General features: G+C 43.3%; 1 protein-coding gene across 5 annotated transcripts in view; it reads right to left on the reverse strand.

Annotated features, from left to right (window-relative positions):
• Positions 1-14,991, reverse strand: part of SEMA6A (semaphorin 6A) — a 114,552-nt gene extending 99,561 nt beyond the window's left edge. For 4 of the 5 annotated variants that reach the window (XM_074931221.1, XM_074931219.1, XM_074931223.1 and 1 more), the window contains exon 1: positions 14,438-14,991. The gene's annotated coding sequence lies outside the window, so the exon portion shown is untranslated. Of the gene's footprint in view, positions 1-12,664; positions 12,728-14,437 lie in introns of those variants that run through there. The other variant, XM_074931220.1, reaches the window with a different exon arrangement.
• Positions 14,992-15,496: the final 505 nt, after the last annotated feature.

The following is a 15,496-nucleotide window of genomic DNA, read 5'->3' on the forward strand; positions in this document are numbered from 1 at the left end:
CCAGAAAACACCTTTCCTCCTTTGAATTGGTGAGACCTGAGCTGGAGCTGGTAGTATGTCTATAGAGGCAGGGCTACGGAGACACCATTCCCAGCAAGCTGACTTGGAACTATAACACATTCTCCAACTCTTCACACCTTTTGTTGGTTGCATTGAAAATCCAATGCCCTCTCTAACGTACAACCTCCTTTTTTTCCAAGCTATTCAGTGAGGATTGAGATGGGCTTGGGACTGATGCCTACAGAATCTGTGGTTTGTACTGGAAATAACTGAAGGCTTCCAGTCTTAACTTCTCCAAACCTGAAGTTACTAGCTCACACAAAGTAGAAATCTAAATAAAGAAATGCCTGGTCTGAAAAATCTGGTTTACCAGCAGGTTACAGGTGTGAGTGAAGCAATCATGCAACATTTTTATTTGCAGGTGAGTTTCCATGCATCACCAATGCATCTCCAGTGCATCACTTTCACGATGTACCCAGGAAGAGAAAGTCTGGAGTCTTTCATAATTCTTTTGGCATCTGATTTATATATGTATGCATTTAAGTTGTTTCTGTTTCAAGCCTCTAGACATTCTACCCATGACATATTTTAAACACACACAATTCACTTTTTTTTTTAAATTGAGACCTGATCAGATGAGAGCAAAGAACTGAGCGCTTGCTTTGTGAACACATAGCCTTTCTTCCACACACAATGCTAACTCCTTGACAGCAGCTTTCTAATCAAGGCTCTGCCTAAAACCACCTGCAGGCTTGCAGACTTAAGTCTGAAGTGTGGACTGAGAGGAGAGCAAAGGTATGAACTGGGGTCAGAAGCAAGCATCTGCTCATAGACCAATGGCAGGATGCAAATAGAAACAAATCACCTTTTCAGAAAGGTCTTCCCCTGATGGGAGTCCACTGCACTATGGCAAAATGGATTAGGGGAGCCATAAATTTAAAGCCACTGAGGAACTCAAGAGGCCCAAAATCAGCACATGAGCATAGGAATCTTGATCAGCCAGCTGTGCCCTTCTGCTGATTTCTCAGCCTGTGTGGCTCTCAAGAGATCAGCAGGAATGGGAGCAGAATTATTCCAAAACATATAAGACTTTCTCTGTTGGTATCTTCAAGTTAAAAAAAAAAAAAACACCCACCCAACCAAAAAAACCCCAAAACATGCTAATCCCTAAAAGCTCTTTTCTTTAAGACTTGAGCACTTGGACTTGAGTCCTTAATGCAAAAGTAACTCTTGGATGGCTAAAAGAACCACTTCCAGAATCTATATTTTACCTGTTCCAGATCCATAATATGACTATTGTTAAGAAAATGAAGGCTGAAAGATTCTGTCTCTCAAGCAAGACACAAATGAAATGGTTTCAAATAAGCACTGAGTTCACATGGGACTGACCTGAGGCAAAATCCAAATGCACATTATTGCTCAAGAGGATTAACAAAAATGATTGGAAAACTGAAAATTAAAATGGCCTTAGATTTATGGGTCAAATCCATTTCTATCTGATTTTTAAGTCACTTTTAAAGTAAAGAGTTACTTGAATTACTATTTCTTTATTCCTTTAAACACTGGAACTCAAACAGCTGATGCAGTCTATTTTTCTGCACCTTGCAAAAACTTTATATAATTCTAAATTCTGGAAACTCTTTAAACATGAGAGAGTATTTAAATACTCTTTTGAGCTGCAGAAAATATACTTCATACAAGCAAGGGGAAGTGCTAGAACTACTGCCAGAAACTACTCAATAGCTTAAAGCAATTTCTACCCTCCTGTTTGAACATGAGGAAAAAAAATAGTGTTTAAAGAACATACAATATCTATCTTCCCTTCTCTCTCACATATCCAACTAAATTGCCTTAACTTACTCTGTGCTTTTAGCCTCCCTCCCCTGCAATTATTGAAGAACTAAGCAGAAGAAAACAGGAGCTCAACACAGACCAAGTGAATGTTACCTGGGACACTGTTTTGCTAATATGCATACTCACTGTTTCTGCTCAGTGTAAATTGTATTATTTTGTGTTCAACTGGTTGCACTTGTATCGTTTGATTGTCTTATCTATCCTGCAGGGCTGAGCAAAACACTGCAACCACTGTAACTAAACATGAGTTTATTTTCTGTAAAAGCAGGGCTGAGACATGAAAACTGTTAAAGAGTCTTGTTAGCAATTCCTTGTGTAGGCAGCATGTCTCACTTTAATCATATGCATTACAGCCCTCACCCATCACTGTGAATTCACTCATAGAGCTTTCCTGCACATAAGTTTGGCTAACCCACTTTCTAATGTCGCTGTCTCTGTATAAGAAAGCTGAAAACTGTATTGCTTTTTATACTGCAAACAGTAAGACAACACACACGCAGACAAAATCAGTGCCTTTGAAGAGCATGGCTTGTGTCCATCATTTCTTGGTTTTGTTCCATGTTTTTCGCTAGCATCCTTATCATCTGGATGCCTGAAGCGCCTGCACTGAGATGTTGCAACACAAGAGGGCAGGCTACATGCAAAGGAAAAATCACAGCGCGCTTTCCCCTGACGTAACAGCCCAGGCTGAACATGCTGTTGGAGAACTTAAACGAGAACCATTTCGCACTTTCAGCATAAAAAATACATGACCAAGCTCTTGTTCTGTTTCTCTAGACAGTATACTATTAGTTATAGCGTACTTCTGCATTTAGAAACTGTCAAAAGGTGAAAGGTCTTACTCTTGAAATCTATAGCAATTTCTAAGGCTGCTCTGTAAGGACAGTTACTTGCTCTTTCCAGGCTTTGACATGCAATCAAATGAAAATGCAGTGGATTCTCTCTCAGTAAATTCCACCCACTGAAATTTTTCAAGGCCCACCCCCCATAAACATATTTCAGTAAATGTGCTGTGTTCGTTCTTACACATCCCTGTTTTCTAAATGAGGGTAGTTAGAGCAGGCTATCATAAGACAGTTGTCTAAAAGTAGCAGTGCAACTGCAAAGAAGCACCCCAGCCCCCCTACTAACACATTCTCTGCTGTTTTGCTGTTGAAAAACCTCCAGTAGTGGACTCTTTGAATCTGAAATATCAATTCAAGGTACAGATGCCATTACACTACAACGCCTTCTTGATGGTTTTGATGTTTTCTCATGAGTTAATTCCCTCCAAAAATTTTAAATTTCAGTAATTAACAATTCCTACTGAAGTCAGCAAGGCTACCTTTTCTAGACAAATCCCATGCCTGGTGAAATAAATATGGACACGCAGTCTGCAGCAAAACTGTGCCTTCATATTTCTGTTTGATATTAACAGATCAAAAGTTAGATCCTGCATATTTTTGTGCCTCGGCCCAGCTCCTCTGCACTCATCTATGTGAGCAACGTAACTGGTTCTCATGTAAGCTAAGGCAACTTGTTTGAATAGAGGTTTCCAGCTGGTATTCCAGATTTGGTTCTTGGGATCCTGGCACAAAGGAGGATGTCAGGATTAGCCTTTCTAAAAAAACAGTACCGTAAGCATCTGTGTAGGTGCTCCAGGTTTTGAAAAGTTCTTTAAGTTCTTTGACAGTGACAACAATGAATTCTTTCAGCTCTTTTATATTAAAACAGATTATTGACCATTTATAGCAAAAAGAAAAAAAAAAGTGAAAAGAACTGATTTGCTATTCAAAAGTCTAAAGAACTGATTTGCTATTCAAGGTAAATCAATGCAAGCATTCTTACAGAATCCTTCTCCAGCATTAGTAATCTACATTTTCCACCCTTCCGCAGCAAGTCACTGGCATTTAGTTGCACCAACACATTACCAGAAAGGACCTCAATGAATTGCCTCTCTCACATAAAAAACCATTTGAGTTGGGTCCTATTTGGCTTTTATTGCAAATGATATTACCTCCAGGATTTCAGCTACACAGGAGAGCTTATGACAAACACGGATGAACATAAACAAAAACAATTGGTTAAAACTGTAAAGGGTACACATTTACAGGAATTAGTCTGTCAGAGAACTTACTCTATTCCACATTTTTATTTTCAAATTTTTTTGTCTTTTATTTTCAGACGTTTTATCTGATATACTTTAACACATGTATGTAGTACTCTAAGAAAAATGTTCTGACAAATCAAAACTACATTATTCTCACAGTCAGCCAGTCAGTCACCAGCCTTCATCTCACACCTTCAGGCTATTAGCTCCAGGTTGGCTAAATTGCCTTTCGGACTATATATGCTGTTCAACAAGAACAGGATATTTTTTTTTTTTTTAATTTTTTTTTTTTGGTAATCTTGGGAAAGGAAGTGTTCTGGCAGTATCTCTAGGTCTTACGCTTAGAACAGGATAAAGCAAAAAAGACGACACCACCCATACAATATACACGTCTCATGACGGAATTAATCAGTGTATCTGAACATGCTGAACTTCCCTACAACAGAATTAAAAGGAAACACCTTGCAGATAATAATGAAAAAGTGTAGTAGCTCATGCGAAAATCTTTCCTCTTCCCACAACATCTCTTTAAGCATTCAGTTCTTAAAAAGAAATTAAAGAAAAACAAATTCCTATTCAAATTCAAGAATAATTTCACTGGGTGAGAAAAAAAGCATCTCAAAGAATCACTAGAAAATAGTTAGTCTTCTTACTTCTTTGTGAAACGTGAAAAGACTCTCCCCTTTAATTCCTTTCCAAGAACAAAAAAAATTCTGCACAATGTATTTCTACAGAAGAAACTCTTACTGCATGGACACAGTTCTCAAAAGTAAGTTCTATAATCACCATCCTTTAACAGATTATGGCAAATTGAAAAAAATCAATTTAAGTGTGGTCATTTCTGATTAATATGCTTAGGATCAGTAAGTTGTAATTCCAAAAGGTGTCCGTTTGTTATTAATAAGTATAAATTATTCAGAAGTGGAATGGGTTGAATACTATAAGAAGTTTTTACACATAGTAGCAAATTCTGTTCATACACAAAAGTAAATTCAGAAGTTGTTTTTAATGATGCTCTTCTTTCATTGGAGAGCTATGATGGAAAGCCAGTACTATTAAGACTATGACCCGAGGTTCGAGATTGCAGTTAAACCCTCTGTGATCCTCTCTATGTAATAAAAAAGGCATTTTCAGTCAAATACCAGGCTACATTTAGCCATGTTCATGGCATGAAGTACTTACTACTCAAGAAACTTAATCCTGTGGGACTCAACCTCTACTTTGCCATCAGGTGACAGACACTGGGATGCACCCTGTGTGTAGAGCAAGCAGCATCTTCAGTGGCACAAAGGCATCCCATGCCATCTTCCTTGCCCTGGTGTTTTGAGAAAGGATGCAGTAGTATCCTCCTGGTCAATGCCGACTGCAATAGCAGCATCTGCCACTCAGACCCAGGTGTGTGGGTCAGGGCTCTGGCCACCCTCCTGTCAATTCTTGCCATCTGTCCACTCTGAAGGGCCAGCAGGCAGAAGTGTACTGAGCCACACCTGGGGAACTGCCTGCAGGCACCGGGGAGCTCTGAGGCTGAATGGGAGACAACCTTCCTCTCTCTCATGTCCCTTTGTGAGCATGTAGCCCAAGCCAAGCTTTAGCCTTCCAGGAATATTCTGGCAGTGAGATACTATTCAAGGCGTACAAGATTTGTGAAGAAAACTCTGTAACATTGCTAAACAGACACAAATATAACAGTTACTTTTGAGAAAGTATTATTTTATTTCCTTGGTAAGATCAAAACATTTGATGCTAAAATTCAGCTGCTTGGGGATGCAGAAGAACTTTTAAGAGCAACCATAAAAAACCTGAAAGAACTATAAACGGAGTAAGGGCTTGTTGCTGAAGTGTTCGGCAGAAACTCTTTACTATTCAACAGGAACAAGACTGGGATCTATACTGACTATAAAAATCACTTAGCACTTGCTTCTCTGTTTCTTGAAGGTAAAAAATAAATAATAAGCAATAAAAATCATTAATTAATGTGAAAGAAGTACAAATGTACCTTAGAGAACTGCTTAAACTAATTTCTATACAGAGTGATTCTATACCTAAACTGAAACACTAAGTGGAGTCCAATAAATTCTGAAAAGAAAACCATAATTGAACTTGTACCTCTACAGTTTTTGACCCAAGATATTTTTTCTGTAACAATTTTCTTATGCAGTCACCAGCTCCTATCCAAAAGGAACTACAAAATAACAAGGGCAAATCATTTTGTTCTGTTAGACTGTCAATCTGCTAGATACATGCACATTGTCAGTTTAACAGGAAAAAGGCTGGGATTAATTTCATGTAAAATATGCGTATACAACAGAGTACACAAAAGCCAGACTATAAACCAGAAACTTCCATACTATGCAAGGGTGTAAAATTACGAATGCAGATTTTCTGTGCATCTACCAGCAAAGAGCTTTGTCAGCTTTAAAATTCATGTGAAATTTTTTGACTTCATTTGTTCAGTTGGTAAAACTCCTGAGGGTGGATTACAAACAACAGACACATGTTCTCAATCTGCTCTTGATCTCTCTCTTGAAAAATTGACAAGATTGAGTAGTAAAGTCCCAAACTGAAGCTTTAAAATTCATCTTTGAATAAAAGCTATCTGAAATTTAAAAAGTGGCTAATTTTCCAGATTAGGTCCAATTATACTGTACTCTTTAATCTAAACTACACAGTTTTTAACATGATTCTTTGCTTGATGTGAATATTCAAGACTCTTTTTTTTGTGTGTGAACAGAAGATATGCATCAAGCTTATCTGTGCAAGAACCAAATTGCTTTATTAGAACTGGAGGGAAATAATTCTGGAAACACTGTAAACTGCAAAAGAAAGGGAATTTAAATATCTGCTAAAAAATGTGGTTTACTCATGCTCACGCAGAAGTGGTAAAAATTTTTTCTCAATGGGAAAAGAAAACGGAGACACCTTGATTTGCTTAGTGAAAGATGTTTGTGCATTATTTTATATTATGCATAACTGACAAACCTATTAACATTTAGCACAACACTGACAAGTCAATCTTCCAGCTACTTTACTGTTAGACCTGTTTTCTGCTTTACCATTTTCTTATTTGTCAAAAAAGCTATCTCTGACTACTCACAGCTTGGCATTTCTGAAAGTATGCATGTTTTAATGCTGAATTTGTGAACAGATATGGAAACATTATTAAAAAAAATTACTGCCAATGTCAACGCAGTGGTGAAAGAGCACTAGTTCTGAAGTTAATTTCCCCTTTTCTACTTTGTAATTCAAGCTGCTCTGTAGCTATCAAAAGGTTACTTATTGGCATTTTATTGAATTTAAGGTAACAATAAACATTAACTCAGTCTCCAACATGATGACATGCTTTATTTAGTCAGGTTAAAAAAGAATGTAAAACAAATTACCTGGATTGCTTAAGAAACCCTAATCGTTTAATTTACCCAACCATTTATCAGCAGAACTAGTGAAAAACCTTTTTTGGTCTTGTAATGGATAAAGGTAGCCATTAGTCTCTGAAGCGTACAATTTTACCAGCAAGACAAAACAAAAAGCAAATCTTGGGAGTAGATAGCAGCTGGATGTTCACGTAACAAGGTCCAGAGAGACATATCCAGAAGTTTCCTCTTAATCCAACTCTAAATAATGTTGGATGCTGTTCTCTGTTCCTTCAGAGCTCTTCTACTGCCAAAATAACTGCAAGGCTTGCAAGTCCGAGTATATCTCAAGCCTTTCCCAAGGCACCCCAACACTATCTGAGGCAATGAAACTATGGCAACAGAATAAGAAAGCAGCTTCCATGATTAATAGATGAAGATCCCAGCGACAGTGCCTAGCTAGGCCATAATTCAGGAATACAGGAGGAATTACCATAGAATCCATCTCGATCTACCAATAAAAAGCAGATTTCAAAAGGCATCAACAAAACAGCAAGGTTTTTTCTGCTAAAAACACTCACCAAACTACAGAACTACAAACTATACAAATTCTTATTAATACTTCAGTGAACAACTGCCTCGAGTGCAAGTAATGGGATGAACATGTTCATGAACAAGTTCATGAACAATGGTGAAGGAACCAACATAGTAAATTTCCCATCTGACTATCAAAGCCATACATAGGAATACTCAATCAAACATCTGAGTGAATCTGACCAGACGGAGATAAGAAAGTAGAAATAATGGTTGCTACAGTCAGGAACAGTGGGGACAGTTTTTGCCATTGTGTTGGCAATTCATATGAGAGAGTACTTCTTCCATCTGCTGAACTGGAACACCCAACCATATCTATTATATACTCTACACATTTTCATTACTAGAAGGCCCTGTGAGTCTGTCAAGTTCATTACAAAATTGATGAGGGTTAGGAATACCTTTTTTTTAAGTGCATAATCAAACTTCCACTATTACCTCCACTAAAAATACTAGTATTATAGTCCTTATCCACCAGATGGTCTCAGACTAGGGTGAAAGGGTGTACTAAAAATATTATTTCTTTCTACTTTCATAAAGTTTTCGCTAAAGGCAATTGGCTCCACAGATCATAAAAGCATAGGAATGGGTTTTTTGCCCATATCCCACAAAGGTATAACCCTGAAGTCAAGACACAGCTTTTCCTGGGGAGGGTGAGGGAGAAGTCAGAGGCTTCCCATACCAAGGACATCACACATGCTAGCACGCTGCACAATGTGCTGCAATGCTGTGCATCTGCCCCCAGAAACTCTTTAACTTCAGCACTGCACTAATGTTGTAAAACTATATTTTTGTAGAAAGTTCCTCAGTAGCAGTTTTGTCAGTAGCTAAAAAAGACCTGAAAAAAATGGCATGGGGTAGTCCACGATATGTGAATTTCAAGTATCTAATATAAATACTCTAAATAGAAATGCCTATTATTAACAATACTTTTAAAGGAAAGGTCATCACTGAATGTAGTGAATTACCATATGTCTTCACTCTAGAGATACAGCAACTGGCAGTTCTGTTAATAGCTGGTTTATCTACTTCATTTTACATCTCTATTTCAGCCACTAAAGAAACACTTTAGGGCTTGGGGAAAAATTCCTTTCATACAAAAATGTCTCTGTTCACATAGAGTACACCCTCCTTTGGCTGATAACTAACTATGGTTCTACACTGGGAAAGACTTCAAGAGTTTTTGCAGAGAATTATGGGATAATTCATGATGGTTTTTCTCATTTCCCTCTTCCTTTTTTGAAAGCTGTTTTTTTAAAAAAAGTGGTGTCTACATTCTTTTTTTATTGAAGTATAGCTGGAGCTAACCTTTAGATTTCAGAGGCAGAAGCCTGGCAGCATTATTTATGTTCATCTGGTGCATGAAAGCTGAGAATACAATTATTTTATGGGGGGAGACATGGCTCTCTCACCCCCTTCCATATCTCCAGCGGCCTTGCTATCAAGTGTTAGAGCCTTTACAGGTTGGAAGCAACAAAACCTGCAAATGCCTCTATGCCTGTGCTTCCTCCTAAGGCTTACAGAACACCCTGATGTTGTAGGTGCACACTTACTTTCTTCTTTTTTTTCCTCCCTTGGTTCCCATATCACATTTAATTTGAATCCTTTCACATCTTCCAGCTGCTAAAATAGGATAGGCAAACAAGCAGCTTGAGAACTCCAGAAGACATGGAATATGTATAATTATAACACAGTAGGTGGCACTCTTTCCTTTAAATCCTAAAGCCGTGCCTTGGAGCTGTGCTGCCATACTTGTCATGTTGCAATCAAGACCCAAAACCAAAGCATCATTCACCACGGACAATTAAAGATACCTTAACACTGTATAAACACAAACATTCAGTTATTTCCACGATCAATAGCTAATGGTTTAGTTGTCTTACAAGACAACACATAAAGAAAATATGCAAACTCTGGCCTGTCTGGCTTGCACTTGAACTAGGGAAGTCCACTTCTTCCTTCACAAACCCTATGCATATCTAAGTTGTTCTTCACAAGAGACTACTGGTGCGACAGGTCAAAAATAAAAATATTCCTATAGAGAGGTGTGAGGCTCAGGCCCAGCATCTCCTGCAGCTGCTTGTTTCTGCCTGTGAACACTGTTCGTGTTTGCTGTATGCTGTTGATCAGCAGCCAGACTCCATGCTACTACTGACTGTATCTTACTGCCAAAATGATCTCTGTGTATGCCTCACACCTCAGAGTAATCCCAATACACAGCATTAACGAGCACAGAAAGCTCAAACGGTCATCAGTAAAAAAGCATTGCTTATTCCTCTTATTTTTCTATTGCCTCATCAAGACAAAGCTTGTCACAATTTGTCAGACATAACTTGGTCCATAGGTCTGACTTAACACTGAAGGTTGATCCAAAGTGAATGTACATGCACCATAGCTTCAGGTCCTCACCAAGTACTGATTCTCAACAGAAAACAGTATTTTTAGACTAGGGCCTAAACATGAAAAAACAATCCCTATTTGAGTAATATTTCAGTAACTGCCTTTACTGTCAGAAAATTACACAGGCAAGCAAGGCTTCACTGGGTGAGCAAAGCTTACTTGGGTCAAATGAGACTGGAAGGGCTAAAGATTTACCTCCTCATTAAATTAATGGTAGGAGGTAAAATACTGCAGCATCTGTATCAAATTAGGATAGTTAAAATTTCTGGTTTAGTTTGGTTCAACTTCTCTCTAGTATATGCTGCATCTAATAAAGTTGAATGTTATTCTCCAGAATTTACCCAGTTTGTTTTCAGCACTCTGCTACAGGGTATGGGAATCAGGTACTATATACAAAACATTTATTTGAGTAGTATAACAATGTGTTCTTGCAAACAAGTTGGATGGGAGGCATGTATTAACTCAGGTCAATTTAATCCTAAAACATTTTATGTCTCCCCTGCTGTAAACCATGTGAACTCCTTTCATGTGTATTTATGTATGGCTCTTCAAAACAAGATGACAAATTTCCCCTTCCCTTTACAAAACACGCACAAGCAAGTTCACAATCACCTACTTCCTTTTTGATGCAAACAGTTCTAGCCTGGATTTATCACAGGTCATTAATTTGAGCTCTCTTCTTTTCATTCTTATTTTCTTTTCAAAAATTCAATGAAGGCAACTCCTCATTCTTAGCCTGAACTATTTCCTTCTTCAGTCTTAAACTCCAATTAACTGTGGTCCTCTACTTACAAACATTAAGAGGGGACTACGGCTAATAGTCATTTTCACCTTCAAGTAGCTAGAGATGTTAGCTAGCTGTGTTTCTCATAGATGTTAGTGCCCAATTATTTTTTAGTTCAAGTATTATGAGTTCAGTTGATAACGTTGATTTTGCCATTAAGAATATACAGTTTTAATGTAGACTGAGAATACATAGAACATCAGTGACCATAGAATTCATCTTTTCTGAAAGTATTCACCTATGTTTCAAGCATGATTCCTACTACATGAACAGCAAATATTGGTATTACTTACTGGTATTATGGTATTACTTACCATTTTAAAATGGTATTACTTACTATTTTAAAATTCATTTAGCATTCAGACAGAAACCTTATCTGGGTATTCTGCTCCTGAACTACCATGAAAGCCAGAGATTTTTTTCAACTGAAGTGTGGTGGAGAACAGAGATCAACATTTTTACGCACAGGAAAATGGCTTTAACGAGAGTCAGTATATATTCTCTCTTTCTTACACCCTATGAGAAGCTACCATATTAAAAATTGGTTCCTTTTAGATAAAAATATACCCTGGACAGTGAAACGCCTTGGCAACTGTGCTTTTTTTAAAGAGTGACAAATCTTCCCAATCTTACTGAAGCTAGTATTTGTTTTCAACCACATGAGGCAATTCCATGAAGAAAGGGGTTTGCTGGAGGAGACCCAAATTTCCTCACAATATGCTACATCAGTCTCTAAAAAAAACCCCTAAAAAACAAAAAAAAAACCCACCCCACAACAAAACCAACCAAAAAAAAAAAAACCAAAAACAACCAACCCAAAAACCAGACCAGAGCAAGATCATTTTGCTTTTCTGGTCTGAAAACAAATGGCAAATGAAGCTCTGAACATAACAGCTGCGTAAATCTTATTGTGAGAGAAATGCCACAGACTCCCCAAAATCTCCATGACTTCTGTCATTAAAAGAGCCTGACTGCTGGACTTTTTCACATTGATGTCAAAGGATTTAACTGTCAAGCAAAGACTACTTAGAGAATGGCTCACTGGCTGACAGATTAAATTAATGCAAACCAAAAACTGCCACAGAACTAATTTTTGCAAAGACAGTGGGAAATCTCGCCTATAGCTACTATCTTTGAGGTTAGCTTCATAATTAATATCATTGCTGGATGATACTAAGCAAAAATTAGCAGAATCCATGTCAAATAATAAGCCATCGCGCAGAGCCTGTGACAAAACAGCTGTGGACATTTAGCTCTTCGTTATTTACAACACCTGCAAGCCGTGTGTGCTCCTTTGGATGATCAAGCATTCACCTTGTGGAGTCAGGAATTAGCGTCTTTTACACTTTATCACTGAGAGCACTAAAGCCTTTATTTTAGCCGTTCTACTAGTGAAATAATTTTCTGTCCACGGAAGCTAGAAATCTGCGCTGCACAGGCGCTGGCACAAGCGCGCATGTTTACAAACTTCAAAAGCTGCATTTAGCTCGGGAGAGGAACAAACAAATTTCCCTCTGAACAAGCGGTCAAGGTTAGAACAAGACCGAGCCATTTGCCTAGGGAAAACGCAGCGGTTACTGCCTTGCGACTCACCCTGGGAAGAGCCCGGCAGGACACAGGCGGTGGCGGTGGGCAGAAGAGCATCTCTAATGCGACTGACCGGGCTGCAGCCTCGGCCCCGCTTCCCCTGCCAGCCCCCATCCGCACGCCGGCCGGAGCCACCCCCGGGAAACGCCTCCCTCGGGCGGGCGGGAAGGAGTGGCGACGGGACAGGCGAGCCCTCGCAAGGAGCAGGTACTTCTCCACGCGTGGTGAAGGAGACCCAAACTTTTCATCGCCCTCCGCGGCGGCGGAGCGCGGGGTGGTGCTGACCCTCAGCCGGTCCCAGGGGCTGCCCGAGCCCTCGCTCCCCCACGTTCCCACGCCTCGGCTTCGCGTCCCTAGCTCCCCGCCGGCCGGAGCAGAACCCGGGGAGCGTGCGGGCTCCCGCTCATGCCACGGCTCCTAACACACCTTGCCCTCAGCTGGGAGCCTTCCCTGCCCGTGCATACACGGGTCGGGGTGTGTGTGTATGGGGGAAATACTCCGCTCAGCAGCATACAGTCCTCTCCTCGGCACCAGCGGCATAAAGGCTCCCGGCCCCCGTCCGGCCTCCCCCACCAGCTCGCAGCCCCTCTGGGAGCGCTGGCCGAACAAGAACTCCTTTGTGCCGGCCGGCCGTGTTATTCCCCCTAATAAAAACTTTCTCCTTTCAGGCGTTTCGCCCGGCTCCCCCGGGGCCGGAGGAAGGAGACGGACTGAAGGAGCGGCAGGGCGAGGGCACTGGCGGAGGGAGAGGATCTGGGCTGCCCCGGGGTGCTCCTGGCCTGCCGGGCCGCCTCGAGGGATCCGCTCTCCCCGGGCTCGCACCGGGGTCAGCCCACCCGCCTGCGCTCAGCGGCCGGGGAGAAGCGGCGGGAAGAGCTACCGGCCCGCGGGAGAGAGGCTGGCGGCGTCTGGCAGAAAGGGGCGGGGAACAGCCCTGCCCAAGAGCCACCCTTCTTCCCGGGGCTGCAGGAGGGTAGCCGGCAGCCGCCCTCCTCCGCGGCCGGAGCGGTGGGAAAGGCGGCTGCCGTCCGCGGGAAGCAGGCGGGGAGGGGAGCCCGCGGCCCCGGCCCACGATCGGGAACAAAGCCCGCGGCAGCGCCGGGAGCTGCGCCGCGGAAGAAGTTTCCTCGGTTCCTGGCCCCTTCCCGCAAAATGCAACCTCAGCCTCAAGGAGAAAAAAAAAAAAAAAAAAAAGAAAGAAAAAAAAGTAAATGAAACAACCGCAGCCCAACTACCCTGCGTGGAAGAGCGGAGACCGCGGGATTACGCCTGTGCACAGAGTGCCCACATTGTCCCTGTAACAAAGACTCCCTCCCCCGCCCCACACGATGCGCAGCGGCCCGCGGTGAGCGGGCGGTGGTCCCGGCCCCGGCGTCTCGCGGCGCCCCGGCGGGCGCGACCCTCCCGCCGACAGCCCGCTGCGAGCAGCGCCCGCGGCTGGGGAGGCGCAGAGCAGCCCGAGCACCGCGCATGCAAGCCGTGCCAAAGGCCAGGGAGGACGGGTAACGCGTTAAACGGTTGGGGGAGATAAGAAAAATAATTTAAAAAGAAAGGCGAAGCCACGAGATGACTGGAAAGTGGCAAGAGCAAGCGCAGCGTGTGCACGCGCAGGCGGCTCTTCTCCAGACGAAGCAAACGCCGTCGAGACAGAAAATAGCAGCGGGCCTTAAACCACACGCCACCCTCGCTCCTCCCGAGCCTGCCGGGGCGCCCCGGGAGCCTTCCTTTTCGAGAAACCCCAAAACACCAGGTAGGTATACGGACGGGGGAGTACTGTACCTTTTCGGTGCATGTATCTAGGCAGCTAGAGGACAGAACTAGCTGATGTAGTGTCCCATTTAGTAATCCATTTAAGGGGATCTCTCTGGGAAACTGGAGCCACTCTCTCCTTTGCAATCCTTTGTCATTACTACATGTGTGCTTCCCGGGGGATAGAATATTTAATATTTCTACTTTCTGAATTGCAAATGCAAGTTGTTCATCTCCAATGACGGGCGAGAAGAGGGGAGGGAACAGGGAGAAGAATAAGGAAAAAAAAAAAAAGCGTTAGCAACTCCTCTCCAGACCCAAATTCCACTACGGTTCCACTCCAGTAAGTCCCCTTCAGTCGCGTCTCGGGAGGTAAGTCATTGCGGGGTCTCCTCCTGCTCCCTCTCTACCAGAAGCGCTCCCGGTGGGACGGCTGCTTCAGGAAAACTCCTAGGCTGGAGGCACTCGCCGTGCCGCGGCAGGAAGGCGCAGTCGCTCCTCGCCCCGGGCTGCCGGGCATTGGACTGTGCGCGGCGACGACGGGGTAGCCTCCCTCTCCCGCTGCCTGCCGCTGCTGCCGCTGCCCTGCCTCCTCTCCGAGCCCGCCTCCCTGCCCCTGGAGGCGACTCCGCCGGCGGAGGCGGAGACAAAGCCCGGGACTGGACCGCGGCGGGCGGGCGGGCGCGTCCGGCCCCGCCCCGCCCCACCGGGCGGTGCCTCCGAGGGGGCGGTGCTGGCGGGCGCGGGGCGGGGCGTGGGCAGCGTCTGTAGCGGGTGCGGGGGCAGCGGCGACAACCGGGAGCTGCCGCCTGTCGGTGCGGGCGGCTCCTCGTTCCTGTGCTGTGTGCCGGCGACGCTACTGCCAGCGACACCTTCCCGCCGGCGCTGAGCTTTACCGGTCTTGTGTCGCGCAAGTGCAAGCGGGGGGGGCCCCCGCCCGGCCCCTTGGAGCTGTCGCTGCCTCTAGCCATCGCGGTCGTTCCGCGCCCCCGGGGCGCAGTGGGGCGGCGGGGGGCGCGAAGCCGGTAGTACGGAGGCGCCCACGAGCGGCTAGAGCAGCCCGGGCGGCCCGCGGCGGGGGCACGGTGA

The sequence above is a fragment of the Athene noctua genome, chromosome Z (assembly GCF_965140245.1).
Source record: "Athene noctua chromosome Z, bAthNoc1.hap1.1, whole genome shotgun sequence".
Lineage (NCBI taxonomy): Eukaryota > Metazoa > Chordata > Aves > Strigiformes > Strigidae > Athene > Athene noctua.